General features: G+C 37.7%; 1 long non-coding RNA gene across 1 annotated transcript; it reads right to left on the bottom strand.

Moving 5' to 3' along the window:
- Positions 1–14382: 14382 nt before the first annotated feature.
- Positions 14383–14954, bottom strand: LOC119891059. The gene is made up of 3 exons (XR_005442388.1): positions 14912–14954; positions 14774–14831; positions 14383–14497 (listed from the first exon to the last, which is right to left on the bottom strand). It is a non-coding gene; the product is annotated as an uncharacterized LOC119891059 (long non-coding RNA).
- Between the last annotated feature and the right edge of the window lie 2959 nt (positions 14955–17913).

Below are 17913 nucleotides of genomic sequence, written 5' to 3' on the forward strand. Positions count from 1 at the left end.
ACACTGAATCTGAGGTCTGTCAGGTTTGTTTTGTTTTGTGTTGAAGAACAACCTGTGTGCCTGTATGTGATTAAACCTCTGTAGGGTCCATTCATGCACGGGCAGCTTAGTGCTGCACTATGAATGGTTTTCTGTCTCTTATGTGAGCTTATAGAAGAGAAGCTGCACCTGTCAACATCTGGATTGATGCTAAACTCATGCAACATGTGCATTAGTGCTGTGGCCACACGCCACAGTGGGTCACAGTGTTATGTACGGTTAGTTTGTGTGTTGAGAAATGTTCCCCTTTGAAATACTTTCTCACGTATTTTGTGAGCTCCAACCCGTACTGACTTGCAAAGACTGAGCAATTCATGACTCCTCACCTCTGCCAGCCTCCCTGCTGTGGAGTCTTCCAAACAGCTCACTTGAATATTCTGGGCACTTTATTTCACCCTTATTTTAACTCTGTCCTAATTTTTGTTGAGTGTGTAGGCATGAAATTCTAATTTTGTTATATTTAGTAAAGACAATCAGGCTGCTCAGCAGGATTTTTTTATATGTTAAATAAAGGTAAATGAATCAACCAATGACAGAGTTTGTTTTGAAGAAACCTTGTTGTACGTGTACTTGTGTTTCCTGTGAATAACCTGTGGGCTGATTCAGAGGATAAAACATCATGTCCTCTCTGCAGTTTTTCATTTGGACGCGGCTGCATTATAACAGGCCAATCCAATTTTCATTTACTAGCATGGCTCCTTCCTAGATGAGGGCTGAGGGGGGATAAGTGAGTAAAACCACTTTGTTTCATTATATAATGTTGGAGCGGAGCCCGCCACAGCAGCAAATATAATAATATGGGATAATTTAATGCAATTTTCTTTATTTGATGCACTCTGACTCCGACGGCTAATCTGAAGGCATTGTTTAAAATAGATTGAAAAATGAAAGAAGTCCAAACAGCTAATCCTCTGAGGTCAGCCGGCCTGGTGCATTTACTCAACCTGAGTACAACTACCTGGATATTTGACAGAGTAAGGAAATCAGGGGCTGGTGACACGAAACAAAGGAACCTGATCAGGCCGCCATGTGTTACATTACCATATTTCTAAAGGTCAGTGGAGACGCTGGCTTTTACACAGCAGAAGCTGTTCTAGAGACATTTGAAATGATTTACGTAAAAAATATTAAGAAACGTCAGGCTGTGGTACGAAGGGCCCTGGGAACACGGACGGAATCATGGAATTTGATAATAAAAGTGGAATCAACTGTGATGCGTCGAATCTTGTGGAATCTGCAGTTTAGTGTTTTGGTGTCACACGTCATCGTATCGAAGTCGGTCGCTAGAAAGAGCTCATCACCAACAAACTAGCGACCACATCGGCAGAAGCAAGACGCAAGCTCGTTGTGGCTGTGTGGGCGGAGTCAGATGTTCTATTTTGAAATAAAACCCTGTTTAATAAGACAATTCATATTTACTGCAACAATACATTTATCGTGAAGTGTTCCCTAAATAACTGCACATACATTTGGATATTTCTATACGCACATTAGCATGATGAAACAGATTCATGTTTTAATTTTTTCTCATTGAATTGTTAAAATTATTTTCAAGATCACACGCTCGCTGGCGGTAAAATGTGCTTAAATCATGAAGCTCAAAATGCTGAAAAGTTGAATCGTATGAAAGCTGAAGCCCGCGTGTTTTGCACGAGTCCTCGTTTACTCAAATCTCTACAACCAAAGTGTCGAGTGCAAAGTGAGCCCGACCCAGAGCCACAAGAGAAACACCAGGTTGAAACAAACTAAAATTCTCTTTAAACATGCACATCGACATTTTACCAACATAAACATTAAATTGAATCACCTTAAAAGAGGATGACACAAACATGCTTTTTCGTATTAAGAACTAGGGGACAAAGCTTTACAGGTCGATATCAAGAGCTGGATGCTAATCAGAGGCTGTGGAGGTCCCCCAGGGAAGCGTCCCGGGGCCGTTCATCTTTTAATCTATCATATCCAATGATTTAAGATCTGCCCTGCATCGTCCCAGACCATCGTCTTTTAAAGCAGAGTGGTTTCAGGCAGATGACATGAATATCTCACTGAAACTGAAGAATAATCTGTGACTGTTGTTTCATTCTGGATTCCTTGGATGATTAGTTTAAACCTTTTAAAGAATCTGAATTTAGAAAATAATCCTCCTGCAGAAAAGATCATTTCTGTTTCTAATGGCTTGTTTTCTGGACTAACCAACAGAGTTAAGCCCTCACAACAGGAACACGCTGAATGATAATAAAAATAATAGATACAAACCCTTTAATCTGCCTCTTAATGTTCCCACAGTTGTCTAATCCAGATCTTATTTGTTCTCCGGCCGGCGCTGTATTTTCCTGCGGGATGAGATGGTGTTTAATCGACTTTGGGAGAATTAGTCATTCCTTATTACCATCGTGGTTTTTACAGGACTTTCCTGGAAAATCCCATTCAACACACATTTTAATTTCATTTCTGCGGCTCAATCATGTTGAGGGCAATGTAAATAATCCAATAACATTAATCATCATTTCTCTTCATCATCTCCTTTCCTTTTTTTTCCAGAGTTTTCTCCAAAAATAGCCCAGAGGCGGGCGGATTGGACGGCCGGGCGGCGATGTTGCCGTTCACTCTGCTTTATTGGTTTTTAGACGCTCTGATGGTTTTATAAAATGTCATCATGACCCCAATTACTCAGCAGGAGGAAATCTTCTGTTGGTCTGAGAGACATCCGAGTTTCTGCAGCTCAACAGGCTGACGTTAAATATCTCTACACTCCAGAATCAAAAACTTTATTTCTTTATCTGCCTCCTTTCTCTTTGTTCCCTTCTTACATTTCTTTCTTCAGTTTGTTTTGTTGCTCCCGTAACAATAGAAATAATACTAATGTCATAATAGAAAATGTAGAAAATACAAAGACACCTCAGTATGTGAAGTATAATGAATAATTTGTAGTATTAATGAGTACCTATAATGTGGAGAGCTGGAATGGATTTAAATCCTTTAAAAGCAGTATTGGGTCAAAATAAACCAGAATAATTAATCAAGTATTCAGTGAAATTATGAGAGAGAGAAACACTAAAACATTAGGTGCGTTCGAGATGACGGCGGCCGACTTGAAAGTGTAACGTGAGCATAAAAACAGCAAATATGGCAATTATGAGATTAATCTAATCTATGACTTACAAAGTCAGAATATCAACTGTGATAAATGTTTTATTTCAAAATAAGAGCGTGATGTTTTTGCATCACTAAGTTACTCAATTAAGCTCTTATTATGAAATTTATTAGTTGTTAAATCAAGATTTTGACTAATCGAATCAAGTTTGAAACAACTCAAACTAAATCCTAACTTCATTTTAAGATATTATAAGATGCTTAACTTTTACTTTGGCTTTTATCAATTCCAAAAATCAGGTTTAAAAGAAATAAAATGAAAATATTAAAAACGGTGCAAGCACCCAAACTGTCTGACAGTAAGTACTTCCTGATATTAAGGATTATCATTAAGGAGAATCTCATATCAATATGATATTTGTATTGTTATCACTGCCGTCTCCTGGCAGAAATGAGCTTCATGAAAGAGATTTATAATGTTGTATAATGTGACACACATGAACGTCTCCTCCGTGACAGTATGAACAGTGTGTCCTCCCTGCAGCTGCTGCAGATTGCACACGATAATCAGAGATGATAAGAAATAAATAAGATGCAGCCTAATAACGCTCAGAAAATAAGGCAGCTCAGTCCAGATGTCCTCGTCTTCTAATCCACACCGAAGCTGCGTCTTACAGGATGAAAGTGGAATCTTCTATCAATTATTATCCTAACATGCTGAATTATATCCCCTGAAATCCTTCAAATTATTCCCTAATAATCCTCCTGATGGGATCACATGACCCAGATAGAGCACGTACATCTCCACAGGCACATGACTGCTGACATTTAGATGATGGAGATGTCAAAGAAATGTAGGAGTTCAAAAGCGACTGACCTCTCTCCACAAAACATTATTATGTTCACTTCATTATGTTGTTTGACTTTGTTTATACACACAATTACAGCAAAGTGTGTAACCAAACAGAGCCGCTAATGAGATTCTACACCAAACTCCATTCAAATATCTGCCAATTTAATATTAGTTAGCATGTGGGACGACACAGGTGATGAATATTTAATTTTCTATAATTCTTCCAACAAGATAAGCGGAGCGCACGATGCAGCTGGGCTAAAATATCTCAAGTGGATATAATAATATAATATATTATATAATATATAATATGTCGCGGAGCTGTAAGGCGTTCCTTAAAACTTACTAGCTGCTATTTAAAAGATGTCAATGGCAAAAATGTGCAATTAGTTATTGGTAACTAATACTTCTCTTCTCCTGTCAGGTCTGACTCCGGAAAATTTGAAGAAGCATTTGTGGAAATGTTCCAACTTTTACACATATATTTACACGTTCTGTAAGAACGTTACTGTCTTTGTGTCGATTAACAACTTGGCTGGATTAGTGACAAACTGACGTAATTGTCTCTAAATGTCATTTGTATGTAAATCTGCGGGACGATTAGGATCCACTCAGCTTTGCTTTTGTTCTGTCGACCATCAGTGTGATGAAAATAAAAAGGCAGCAGAAAGATTACAGAACCATTAACATCCCGCGGCCCATTAACTGATAAAAAGCTATTAGAGGCTTATAGATTAAATCACATATGGAGCAGAGTGACGATGAAGGCTCAGCAAGAAGAGGAGGAGGAGGAGGGTGAAACGTAGAGGTCACAGGTTTGATCCCCACAGAGAGTTTCCCTGACTTTCCAATCCTACATTTCCCACAATGCCCCTGGACAGAGTCTCAGCGCTGCAGTACACATGGAGCTGTGACGGGGTGTTTGGTGTTTCAGGTCACATGCGGACAGCTAAGCAGCTAATTCCTCCAATCAGGAACAAGTTACAAATCACCTGATTCACTCTGCACTTGTTTAGTCCTGATTGCACACAGGGAAAAGTAGCAGCACAGCCGATTTTAAAAGGAAACAATGATTTGTGATTTCTGTTTTAGCACTTCCTGCTTTGCTGTGAAACTCATCAAACCTAAATCACGCAAGGTGTAATCGACGGCCTCGTACCCCACACCGTCGTCTGACCTGCACCTCCTCAAAAACTACACTTTGGGGCGACACTCTGCGATTGGTCGGCTGGGCGGCCTCGCAATGCCTCCGACAGGAAGTGTCCCGTGCTCTGAAGGAAATTTTACTAGCGGCGAAACCAGCGGCTGTAACACATTGAATCAATATATAGGAGCGTCACAACCCGAGCGAAATGACTCGTTTCGCTATCAGAATGTGATCCACTCGGTCGGTAACATTTGAAAAGTCTACGCCAGCCGCACGTTTACAATTTTACCACCATTCACGTTAGAGGAGCACTAACGGGATTAGCCTGCTCGGCAGACAGTGGACGCTGCTGTCGACTAGCGTTTGGGGGTGTACTCGCAGAACGACGGAGACACCGATGCACGAGTATAAATGTACGTCTGTACGTAGACGTGACGCAGGCGTGTAAATCAGGCTGATGTTTTAGCAGTAAGCTGGAAGTTAAGCTCATGACAGTAATGTTTCAGTGTTTTAACGTTAGTTTCAGACCTGGAGGCCAAAGGTCTGTCGCCACTGTGATGAGACTAACAAGCACACACTGATATTCAGTCAGCGCACATTCTGTAAACTTTCATTATTGTGTTCACTGCTCTGACTGACAGTAACTAACAGCGGTCATGCTAAAAAGTGACTGCAGTGCTGAATAAAAACTTTCCACATCACGTTTTTCTCATATTCCTTCCTACGTGATGTTGCAGCTCACCCCGGCGTACGTCACTGAAACGTTTCCCTGCTTGTGTCTGACACTAAATGTATTTCCTGTCTGTGTTGCGGAGACACAGCTTCACCATTTAACAGCAGACACATTTTGAACTCACTGGCCTAAAAGAGCTCTGAGACGCAGACAGAAACATCAGATATGCTCCAACCGTCCCCGCGTTTACTCACCTGCTGTACTGAAGAACACATTTGAGGTAGTTGCACTACATCTCAGAGTTTATACTTATTGTACTTCTGACTGGTATTAGTCTGACAGCTTTGATAATACAGAACATGATCAAAATATAAATGATGATTTCAGATTATAGATTAAGATGAAACATTAATGATCCAGGGCAGAAAGCAGAAACACATTAAAGCATCAGCCATTGATCCAGTAACAACTTGATATTATTCTGCATGATTATAATACTTATGTATATTATATATTTCTACACTAAAGTATTCTCTTCATGTCTCTGTAACACCAGCTGGGACTAATGTTACTTATACACCTGTACTGTGTATCTTATACACACTGTGTCGTTACCTTTACTGATATATCTATCTCTCTATCTATATATATATATATATATAATATATATATATATATATATATATATATCTATATCTATCTATTATACACTGTGTCGTTACCTGTACTGTGTATATATATCTTATACACTGTGTCGTTACCTGTACTGTATATATATATATATATATATATATATATATATATATATATATATCTATACACACTGTGTCGTTACTGTACTGTGTATATATATCTATACACACTGTGTCGTTACGTGTACTGTGTATATATATATCTTACACACTGTGTCGTTACGTGTACTGTGTATATATATCTTATACACACTGTGTCGTTACCTGTACTGTGTATATATATCTTATACACACTGTGTCGTTACGTGTACTGTGTATATATATATCTTATACACACTGTGTCGTTACCTGTACTGTGTATATATATCTTATACACACTGTGTCGTTACCTGTACTGTGTATATATATATATCTTATACACACTGTGTCGTTACGTGTACTGTGTATATATATATCTTATACACACTGTGTCGTTACGTGTACTGTGTATATATATCTTATACACACTGTGTCGTTACCTGTACTGTGTATATATATATCTTACACACTGTGTCGTTACCTGTACTGTATATATATATATATCTTATACACACTGTGTCGTTACGTGTACTGTGTATATATATATATCTTATACACACTGTGTCGTTACCTGTACTGTGTATATATATATCTTATACACACTGTGTCGTTACCTGTACTGTGTATATATATATCTATACACACTGTGTCGTTACCTGTACTGTGTATATATATATCTTCTACACTGTGTCGTTACCTGTACTGTGTATATATATATCTATACACACTGTGTCGTTACCTGTACTGTATATATATATCTTATACACACTGTGTCGTTACGTGTACTGTGTATATATATATCTTATACACACTGTGTCGTTACCTGTACTGTGTATATATATATATCTTATACACACTGTGTTGTTACCTGTACTGTGTATATATATCTTATACACACTGTGTCGTTACCTGTACTGTATATATATATATCTTATACACACTGTGTCGTTACGTGTACTGTATATATATATATATCTTATACACTGTGTCATACCTGTACTGTGTATATATATATCTTATACACACTGTGTCGTTACCTGTACTGTGTATATATATCTTATACACACTGTGTCGTTACCTGTACTGTGTATATATATACTTATACACACTGTGTCGTTACCTGTACTGTGTATATATATATCTTATACACACTGTGTCGTTACCTGTACTGTGTATATATATATCTTATACACACTGTGTCGTTACCTGTACTGTGTATATATTATCTTATACACACTGTGTCGTTACCTTACTGTATATATATATATATCTATATATATCTATATATATATATATATATATGTATATATATATATATATATATCTATATCTTATACACACTGTGTCGTTACGTGTACTGTGTATATATATATCTTATACACACTGTGTCGTTACCTGTACTGTGTATATATATATCTATACACACTGTGTCGTTACCTGTACTGTGTATATATATATCTTATACACACTGTGTCGTTACGTGTACTGTATATATATATATATATCTTATACACACTGTGTCGTTACGTACTGTATATATATCTTATACACACTGTGTCGTTACCTGTACTGTGTATATATATATATCTTATACACACTGTGTCGTTACTGTACTGTGTATATATATATCTTATACACACTGTGTCGTTACCTGTACTGTGTATATATATATCTTATACACACTGTGTCGTTACCTGTACTGTGTTATATATATATTCTTAACCACTGTGTCGTTACCTGTACTGTGTATATATATATCTTATACACACTGTGTCGTTACCTGTACTGTGTATATATATATCTTATACACACTGTGTCGTTACGTGTACTGTGTATATATATATCTTATACACACTGTGTCGTTACGTGTACTGTGTATATATATATATATCTTATACACACTGTGTCGTTACCTGTACTGTGTATATATATATCTTATACACACTGTGTCGTTACCTGTACTGTGTATATATATATCTTATACACACTGTGTCGTTACGTGTACTGTGTATATATATATCTTATACACACTGTGTCGTTACCTGTACTGTGTATATATATATATCTTATACACACTGTGTCGTTACCTGTACTGTGTATATATATATCTTATACACACTGTGTCGTTACCTGTACTGTGTATATATATATCTTATACACACTGTGTCGTTACCTGTACTGTGTATATATATATCTTATACACACTGTGTCGTTACCTGTACTGTATATATATATATCTTATACACACTGTGTCGTTACGTGTACTGTATATATATTATATCTTATACACACTGTGTCGTTACCTGTACTGTGTATATATATATCTTATACACACTGTGTCGTTACGTGTACTGTGTATATATATATCTTATACACTGTGTCGTTACCTGTACTGTGTATATATATCTTATACACACTGTGTCGTTACCTGTACTGTGTATATATATCTATACACACTGTGTCGTTACCTGTACTGTGTATATATATATCTTATACACACTGTGTCGTTACCTGTACTGTATATATATATCTTATACACACTGTGTCGTTACGTGTACTGTATATATATATATCTTATACACACTGTGTCGTTACGTGTACTGTGTATATATATATATATCTTATACACACTGTGTCGTTACCTGTACTGTGTATATATATATCTTATACACACTGTGTCGTTACGTGTACTGTGTATATATATATATCTTATACACACTGTGTCGTTACTGTACTGTGTATATATATCTTATACACACTGTGTCGTTACCTGTACTGTGTATATATATATCTTATACACACTGTGTCGTTACGTGTACTGTGTATATATATCTTATACACACTGTGTCGTTACGTGTACTGTATATATATATATATATCTTATACACACTGTGTTGTTACGTGTACTGTGTATATATATATATCTTATACACACTGTGTCGTTACGTGTACTGTTATATATATATCTTATACACACTGTGTCGTTACCTGTACTGTGTTATATATATCTTATACACACTGTGTCGTTACCTGTACTGTGTATATATATCTTATACACACTGTGTCGTTACCTGTACTGTGTATATATATCTTTAACACTGTGTCGTTACGTGTACTGTATATTATATATCTTATACACACTGTGTCGTTACCTGTACTGTGTATAATATATATCTTATACACACTGTGTCGTTACGTGTACTGTATATATATATATCTTATACACACTGTGTCGTTACCTGTACTGTGTATATATATATCTTATACACACTGTGTCGTTACCTGTACTGTGTATATATATATCTTATACACACTGTGTCGTTACCTGTACTGTGTATATATATCTTATACACACTGTGTCGTTACCTGTACTGTATATATATATATCTTATACACACTGTGTCGTTACGTGTACTGTGTATATATATTATCTATCACACTGTGTCGTTACTGTACTGTATATATATATCTTATACCACTGTGTCGTTACGTGTACTGTGTATATATATATATCTTATACACACTGTGTCCTTACGTGTACTGTAATATAATATCTTATACACACTGTGTCGTTACCTGTACTGTGTATATATATATATATCTTATACACACTGTGTCGTTACGTGTACTGTATAATATATCTTATACACACTGGTGTCGTTACCTGTACTGTGTATATATATCTTATACACACTGTGTCGTTACCTGTACTGTGTATATATATCTTATACACACTGTGTCATTACCTGTACTGTGTATATATATATCTTATACACACTGTGTCATTACCTGTACTGTGTATATATATATCTTATACACACACTGTGTCGTTACCTGTACTGTATATATATATATATATCTTATACACACTGTGTCGTTACGTGTACTGTGTATATATATAGATCTTTATACACACTGTGTCGTTACGTACTGTATATATATATATCTTATACACACTGTGTCGTTACCTGTACTGTGTATATATATATATCTTATACACACTGTGTCGTTACGTACTGTATATATATATATCTTATACACACTGTGTCGTTACCTGTACTGTGTATATATATATCTTATACACACTGTGTCGTTACCTGTACTGTATATATATATATATATTTATACACACTGTGTTGTTACGTGTACTGTGTATATATATATATCTTATACACACTGTGTCGTTACCTGTACTGTGTATATATATCTTATACACACTGTGTCGTTACCTGTACTGTATATATATATATATATCTTATACACACTGTGTCGTTACCTGTACTGTGTATATATATATCTTATACACACTGTGTCGTTACCTGTACTGTATATATATATATATATCTTATCACACTGTGTCGTTACCTGTACTGTATATATATAATATCTTATACACACTGTCGTTACCTGTACTGTGTAATATATATCTTATACACACTGTGTCGTTACCTGTACTGTATATATATATATATCTTACACACTGTGTCGTTACCTGTACTGTATATATATAATTTCTTATACACACTGTGTCGTTACCTGTACTGTGTATATATATCTTATACACACTGTGTCGTTACCTGTACTGTGTATATATATCTTATACACACTGTGTCGTTACCTGTACTGTATATATATATATATATATCTTATACACACTGTGTTGTTACGTGTACTGTGTATATATATATATCTTATACACACTGTGTCGTTTACCTGTACTGTTATATATATATCTTATACACACTGTGTCGTTACCTGTACTGTGTATATATATATCTTATACACACTGTGTCGTTACCTGTACTGTATATATATATATATCTTATACACACTGTGTTGTTACCTGTACTGTGTATATATATATCTTATACACACTGTGTCGTTACCTGTACTGTGTATATATATATCTTATACACACTGTGTCGTTACCTGTACTGTATATATATTATATCTTATACACACTGTGTCGTTACCTGTACTGTGTATATATATTCTTATACACACTGTGTCGTTACCTGTACTGTATATATATATATCTTATACACACTGTGTCGTTACCTGTACTGTATATATATATATATCTTATACACACTGTGTCGTTACCTGTACTGTGTATATTATATCTTATCACACTGTGTCGTTACCTGTACTGTATATTATATATCTATCTTATACACACTGTGTCGTTACCTGTACTGTATATATATATATATCTTATACACACTGTGTCGTTACCTGTACTGTATATATATATATATCTTATACACACTGTGTCGTTACCTGTACTGTGTATATATATATCTTATACACACTGTGTCGTTACCTGTACTGTATATATATATATATATCTTATACACACTGTGTTGTTACGTGTACTGTGTATATATATATCTTATACACACTGTGTCGTTACCTGTACTGTGTATATATATCTCTTATACACACTGTGTCGTTACCTGTACTGTATATATATATATCTTATACACACTGTGTCGTTACCTGTACTGTATATATATATATATATATCTTATACACACTGTGTCGTTACCTGTACTGTGTATATATATATCTTATACACACTGTGTCGTTACCTGTACTGTGTATATATATCTCTTACACACTGTGTCGTTACCTGTACTGTATATATATATATATCTTATACACACTGTGTTGTTACGTACTGTGTATATATATCTTATACACACTGTGTCGTTACCTGTACTGTGTATATATATCTTATACACACTGTGTCGTTACCTGTACTGTATATATATATATATCTTATACACACTGTGTCGTTACCTGTACTGTATATATATATATATATCTTATACACACTGTGTCGTTACCTGTACTGTGTATATATATCTTATACACACTGTGTCGTTACCTGTACTGTATATATATATTATCTTATACACACTGTGTTGTTACCTGTACTGTGTATATATATATCTTATACACACTGTGTCGTTACCTGTACTGTGTATATATATCTCTTACACACTGTGTCGTTACCTGTACTGTATATATATATATATCTTATACACACTGTGTTGTTACGTGTACTGTGTATATATATCTTATACACACTGTGTCGTTACCTGTACTGTGTATATATATATCTTATACACACTGTGTTGTTACCTGTACTGTGTATATATATATCTTATACACACTGTGTCGTTACCTGTACTGTGTATATATATCTCTATACACACTGTGTCGTTACCTGTACTGTATATATATATCTTATACACACTGTGTCGTTACCTGTACTGTATATATATATATCTTATACACACTGTGTCGTTACCTGTACTGTGTATATATATCTCTTATACACACTGTGTCGTTACCTGTACTGTATATATATATATATCTATACACACTGTGTTGTTACGTGTACTGTGTATATATATCTTATACACACTGTGTCGTTACCTGTACTGTGTATATATATCTCTTATACACACTGTGTCGTTACCTGTACTGTATATATATATATCTTATACACACTGTGTTGTTACGTGTACTGTGTATATATATATCTTATACACACTGTGTCGTTACCTGTACTGTGTATATATATCTTATACACACTGTGTTGTTACCTGTACTGTGTATATATATATCTTATACACACTGTGTCGTTACCTGTACTGTGTATATATATCTCTTATACACACTGTGTCGTTACCTGTACTGTATATATATATATATCTTATACACACTGTGTCGTTACCTGTACTGTATATATATATATATATCTTATACACACTGTGTCGTTACCTGTACTGTATATATATATATATCTTATACACACTGTGTCGTTACCTGTACTGTGTATCCACAGCCCTGTTTTAAATTCCTCTAAACTGCACTGCTGTCCTGTGTAATTAGATTTATTTCTGCCCCTCCTGCTGCGAGCTGTTCTGTTTAATGGCGTCTATATAAACGGTGTAAACAGCTCAGTAGTCCATCGTCGTGACTTCCTGCGCTGACTTCAGTAAAAGCTCTGAGTGCTTCTCCCTCCACTGATGCAGAAACAGATTGTGCAACAGTTTGCTGTTGATCATGTCGCCCCCCCCCCCCCCCCCCCAGTAACCATATGGTCTCTTCCTCCCACCAGATTCCCCCCTGACCCTCATCACATATGATCTGATTGGTTAATGAGGTAATGAATGGCGGCGACCAGCTGCTGACACACAGAGAGGAGGGAAATGATTATTGTACTTTAATTGATGGAGACAGACTGCTGTCCTGCCAGCGCCCCCTACAGGCTGCAGTGCTCCCTACAGACAGGTGTACGCTCAGTTTGTCCTGCAGGTGGCGCTAGAGGAAAAGTCAGAGGGTCAGTCACGTAGAGGGTTCATCCTCCGGAGAGCAGGAAGGAGAGCAGGACGTTTACCCACACAAAAGATTCAGTTTTCACATTTATTTCTCTTGTTTTGGGTATTTTATTCATTTCTACAAACACAAAGATCTTTTATCTCTCTCTCTTTTTGAAACAGTCACATAAATAAAAAATGTTAAGTTAAAATAAGAATAAAATTTTATTTATATTTTAAATGTTAATTTCCTGTTTGCATTTCTATGATTATAATTCGGCTCCCAGATTTATTTTTAGTGAAAATGTTTGTTTGTTTGTTTTGTCTCGTGCTTTCGGCCACGTTAGCGGCTCCGTTCCGCTGACGTCATCAGACGGCGCCGGGTTGGAGGCTGTAGTTCAGCGGCGGAGAGAAGAATGAAGGAAAAAGTGAGTAAACCGTTTGTTTACCGGAGCAGCTGCTCGGGACGTAACACACGTTCTCCGGTTTGTCCTGCAACAGGAGCCGCGGTTAGCATCGGTTAGCATGCTGCTAGTTTATCACCTTCATGCTGACCGGCTAACGTGCCGACAGCTAGCTAACTGTTAGCATCTGGAAACAAACAAACAAACAAACAAACAAGATCAGTAAACAAACAGTTTGAGTTAATCCTGTAGAGGTACTCAGTGAACATGATCCCACGCCAGACTCCATTCAAATATCTGCTAATTTAAGATCTGTTTACTTGTAGAACAGCGTGGATCATTCAAATTAAATTCTCTATGATTCTTCCAACAAGCCAAGTGCAACATAAGATGCAGCAGGTTGAGTCCGACTTAATTAAAGTGACCAGATAAATGTCCTGTTGCTGTGGTAGCTGCTACTCACCAGACAGAGCCACCGCCATGACTCCACACCAAACTCCATTCACAGATCTGCCAGTTTGCTGTTAGTAGAATATTATATCACAAACATCAGGCACTTTCTCAGCAGAGTCAGACATTTAAATTAAAAAGAGACCATTACCTGTAGCGGACTTCCTGTAAAGAAACGTCTTCTTTCTAGGGCTTAGATTTGGCAGAAAATCATAATTTCTTTGGTCTTCTGTGCTTCAGATGTAGTAACCTGCTGAGAGCTCATCCCGCTGTGTTGTTTAGTTCCCCCAGTCTACAGGTCTGTGCATTCCCTCACTGCACCGCTGACACTAGATGTATTCTTTAATTCCACGAGGAGCTCAGGATGCAGGCTTTCTCTGGAAATATAAAACAAAGCTGTGTGAATGCATGTTCAGTAGTGGCTCCTCCTCTCTAATCGGAGACAACATGAATTTCTACCAAACTCCATTCAGGTATCTGTCAGTTTAATACACTGCTCATAAAATAAGGGAACACTAAAATAACACCTCCTAGATCTGAATGAATGAAATAATCTCATTAATACTCCTTTCTTTACATGGTTGAATGTGCTGACAACAAAATCACACAAAAATTATCAATGGAAATCAAATCCATCAACCCATGGAAGTCTGGATTTGGAGTCACACTCAAAATCAAAATGGGAAACACTACAGGCCGATCCAACTTTGATGTAATGTCCTTAAAACAAGTCAAAATGAGGCTCAGTAGTGTGTGTGGCCTCCACGTGCCTGTATGACCTCCCTCCCTCCTGTGGACGTCGGGCCCTCGTACCACCCTCATGGAGTCTGTTTCTGACACATGCACATTTGTGGCCTGCTGGAGGTCATTTTGCAGGGCTCTGGCAGTGTTCCTCCTGCTCCTCCTGCTCCTCCTTGCACAAAGGCGGAGGTAGCGGTCCTGCTGCTGGATTGTCGCCCTCCTACGGCCTCCTCCACGTCTCCTGATGTACCGGCCTGTCTCCTGGTAGCGCCTCCGTGCTCTGGACCCTACGCTGACAGACACAGCAAACCTTCTTGCCACAGCTCGCGTTGATGTGCCATCCTGGATGAGCTGCACTACCTGAGCCACTTGTGTGGGTTGTAGACTCCGTCTCATGCTACCACTAGAGTGAAAGCACCGCCAAAACCTCAGCCAGGAAGCACAGGAACTGAGAAGTGTGGTCTCCACCTGCAGAACCACTCCTTTATTGGGGGGTCTTGCTAATTGCCACCTGTTGTCTTTTCCAGTTGCACAACAGCATGTGAAATTGATTGTCAGTCAGTGTTGCTTCCTAAGTGGACAGTTTGATTTTACAGGAGTGTGACTGACTTGGAGTTACATTGTGTTGTTTAAGTGCTCCCTTTATTTTTTGGAGCAGTGTATTAGTGTAACAGACAAACACACTGGAGGCTTCAAACTACACACAAAACACAGACCTCGTTTTGTTTCTCTGAAGTATTTTCAGCAAGTCAGACCCTGAAATGACGTGAAATAGTATTAAGATCACATTTTGTGTTTGTCATCCGCCATTAGTTAAATGTAATTGTTAACTTCTGAAGCTTCAGAGTGGATCAGTGTCCTGTTCGTTGGGAATAATAAAGTTTTATCTTTGATTCTCCCGCAGACTCTCAGGATGCAGCTCGTGTAGGTCGACACAGAATGAGTCGTGATGATGAAGAGACCAAAGCTGGCCGGAGTGTTCCTCTTCGTGGGCTGCCTGCTCGCCTACCTCATGTTCGTGAAGCGTCACTACGCCGCCACAAAGCCCGACGCCTACAGCTACCTCCCCTCGCCCGGCGCCGGCCCGGACCAGCTCGGAGACGATAGGCCCGCAGCGGCTGGGCCGAGCTTCCGTATGGCATCATGTTCGATGCTGGAAGCACCGGGACCCGAGTCCACGTCTTCAAGTTCCAGATGGAGAACAGAGGTACAGCAGGGGACGGATGGGAGATGTTCATGTGTTGCTGCAGTAAACAGAGCAGCTAATATCATTCCACACCAAACTCCATTCATATATCTGACACTTTAATATCCATTTGCATGTCGGGCAACACTTGATTTAACCAGGAAGGAACCTTGTGATTTAAATCTTTGCTTAGAGACACCTGGCCAAGACCGCATACCTGTTAGTTTTACGTTTCTCAGTTACATGCACTTTAACATGGCTTCACATTTGTCTGAGGGGACCAGATTATTAAGATGTAGTAAGTTCTTTCAGCATATTCAAAGTCTGACAAAGTGACCTGCACGTGTGTATTTCATGCCCAACATGTTAGAACAAGCCTGACTTCTAAGATAAAATCCTGTCTTTAGTGTAAAGTAGGAGTTCAAAAGGTACATTTGCGATCATCATTGGAGCATCGACCAGAATGCACAGTAGTAAGCCAGGAAAATCCTCAATAAGGTTAACGAGCCAATCAGTGATGAGAAAAGAAAGGAAAGGAAGTGAATAAAGTAGAAATAGCTGCGTTGCAGACCGGTCGGAACTGGGAAATTTCCAAGTTGAAATGCCCGACTTCCGACCTCAAAGCGTTCAGGTGCATGACGCCAAATGTAAACAATAAACATGGCTGACCGTGACAAACTATGTTCCTTTGGCAGGTTTCTGACAGTTAAGCCTCGGCATTATTTAAATACATGGAAATATACTTCATGTTGCCTTTCAGTTTATGTTGTGTGTGTTTCCACGGGAGCTGCCATTGTTGTGGTATGTCATTCAGCTGCTACTCGTGAAGGCGGGGTACATCATTTTAGTAGGAGTAGGAAATCCGACTTCAAGTGGCGTTCCAGGATAGTTTTTGTAGTTGGAGGTTGTGGAACGCAACATAATTGCGGATCTTTACTACACTTAGTTTCTTCAACAAGATTTTCAAATTTCATTGTGTCGCGTCCACTGAGTCTGCCTGTGTAGCGTTACGGCTGCCGGAGCTAAACGCAGCCATTCTAGTCATGGTTGTGAGTCCACCAGACAGGGCGACAGCGAGTCAGAAAACAGAACGGCATAGAGAATCTGGTCGATTTTCAAAATAAAACACCCTGTGAAACTCCAGATCGTATATCAACAATAAACACAATTAAAATGGATAAAAAAAACAACAACATTTAACTACGTAGCCTACTTAACCATGGTAG

This window comes from Micropterus salmoides, unplaced genomic scaffold (genome assembly GCF_014851395.1).
Source record: "Micropterus salmoides isolate LMB-PRFRI ecotype aquatic unplaced genomic scaffold, ASM1485139v1 Ms_hic_scaffold_683, whole genome shotgun sequence".
Classification (NCBI taxonomy): domain Eukaryota; kingdom Metazoa; phylum Chordata; class Actinopteri; order Centrarchiformes; family Centrarchidae; genus Micropterus; species Micropterus salmoides.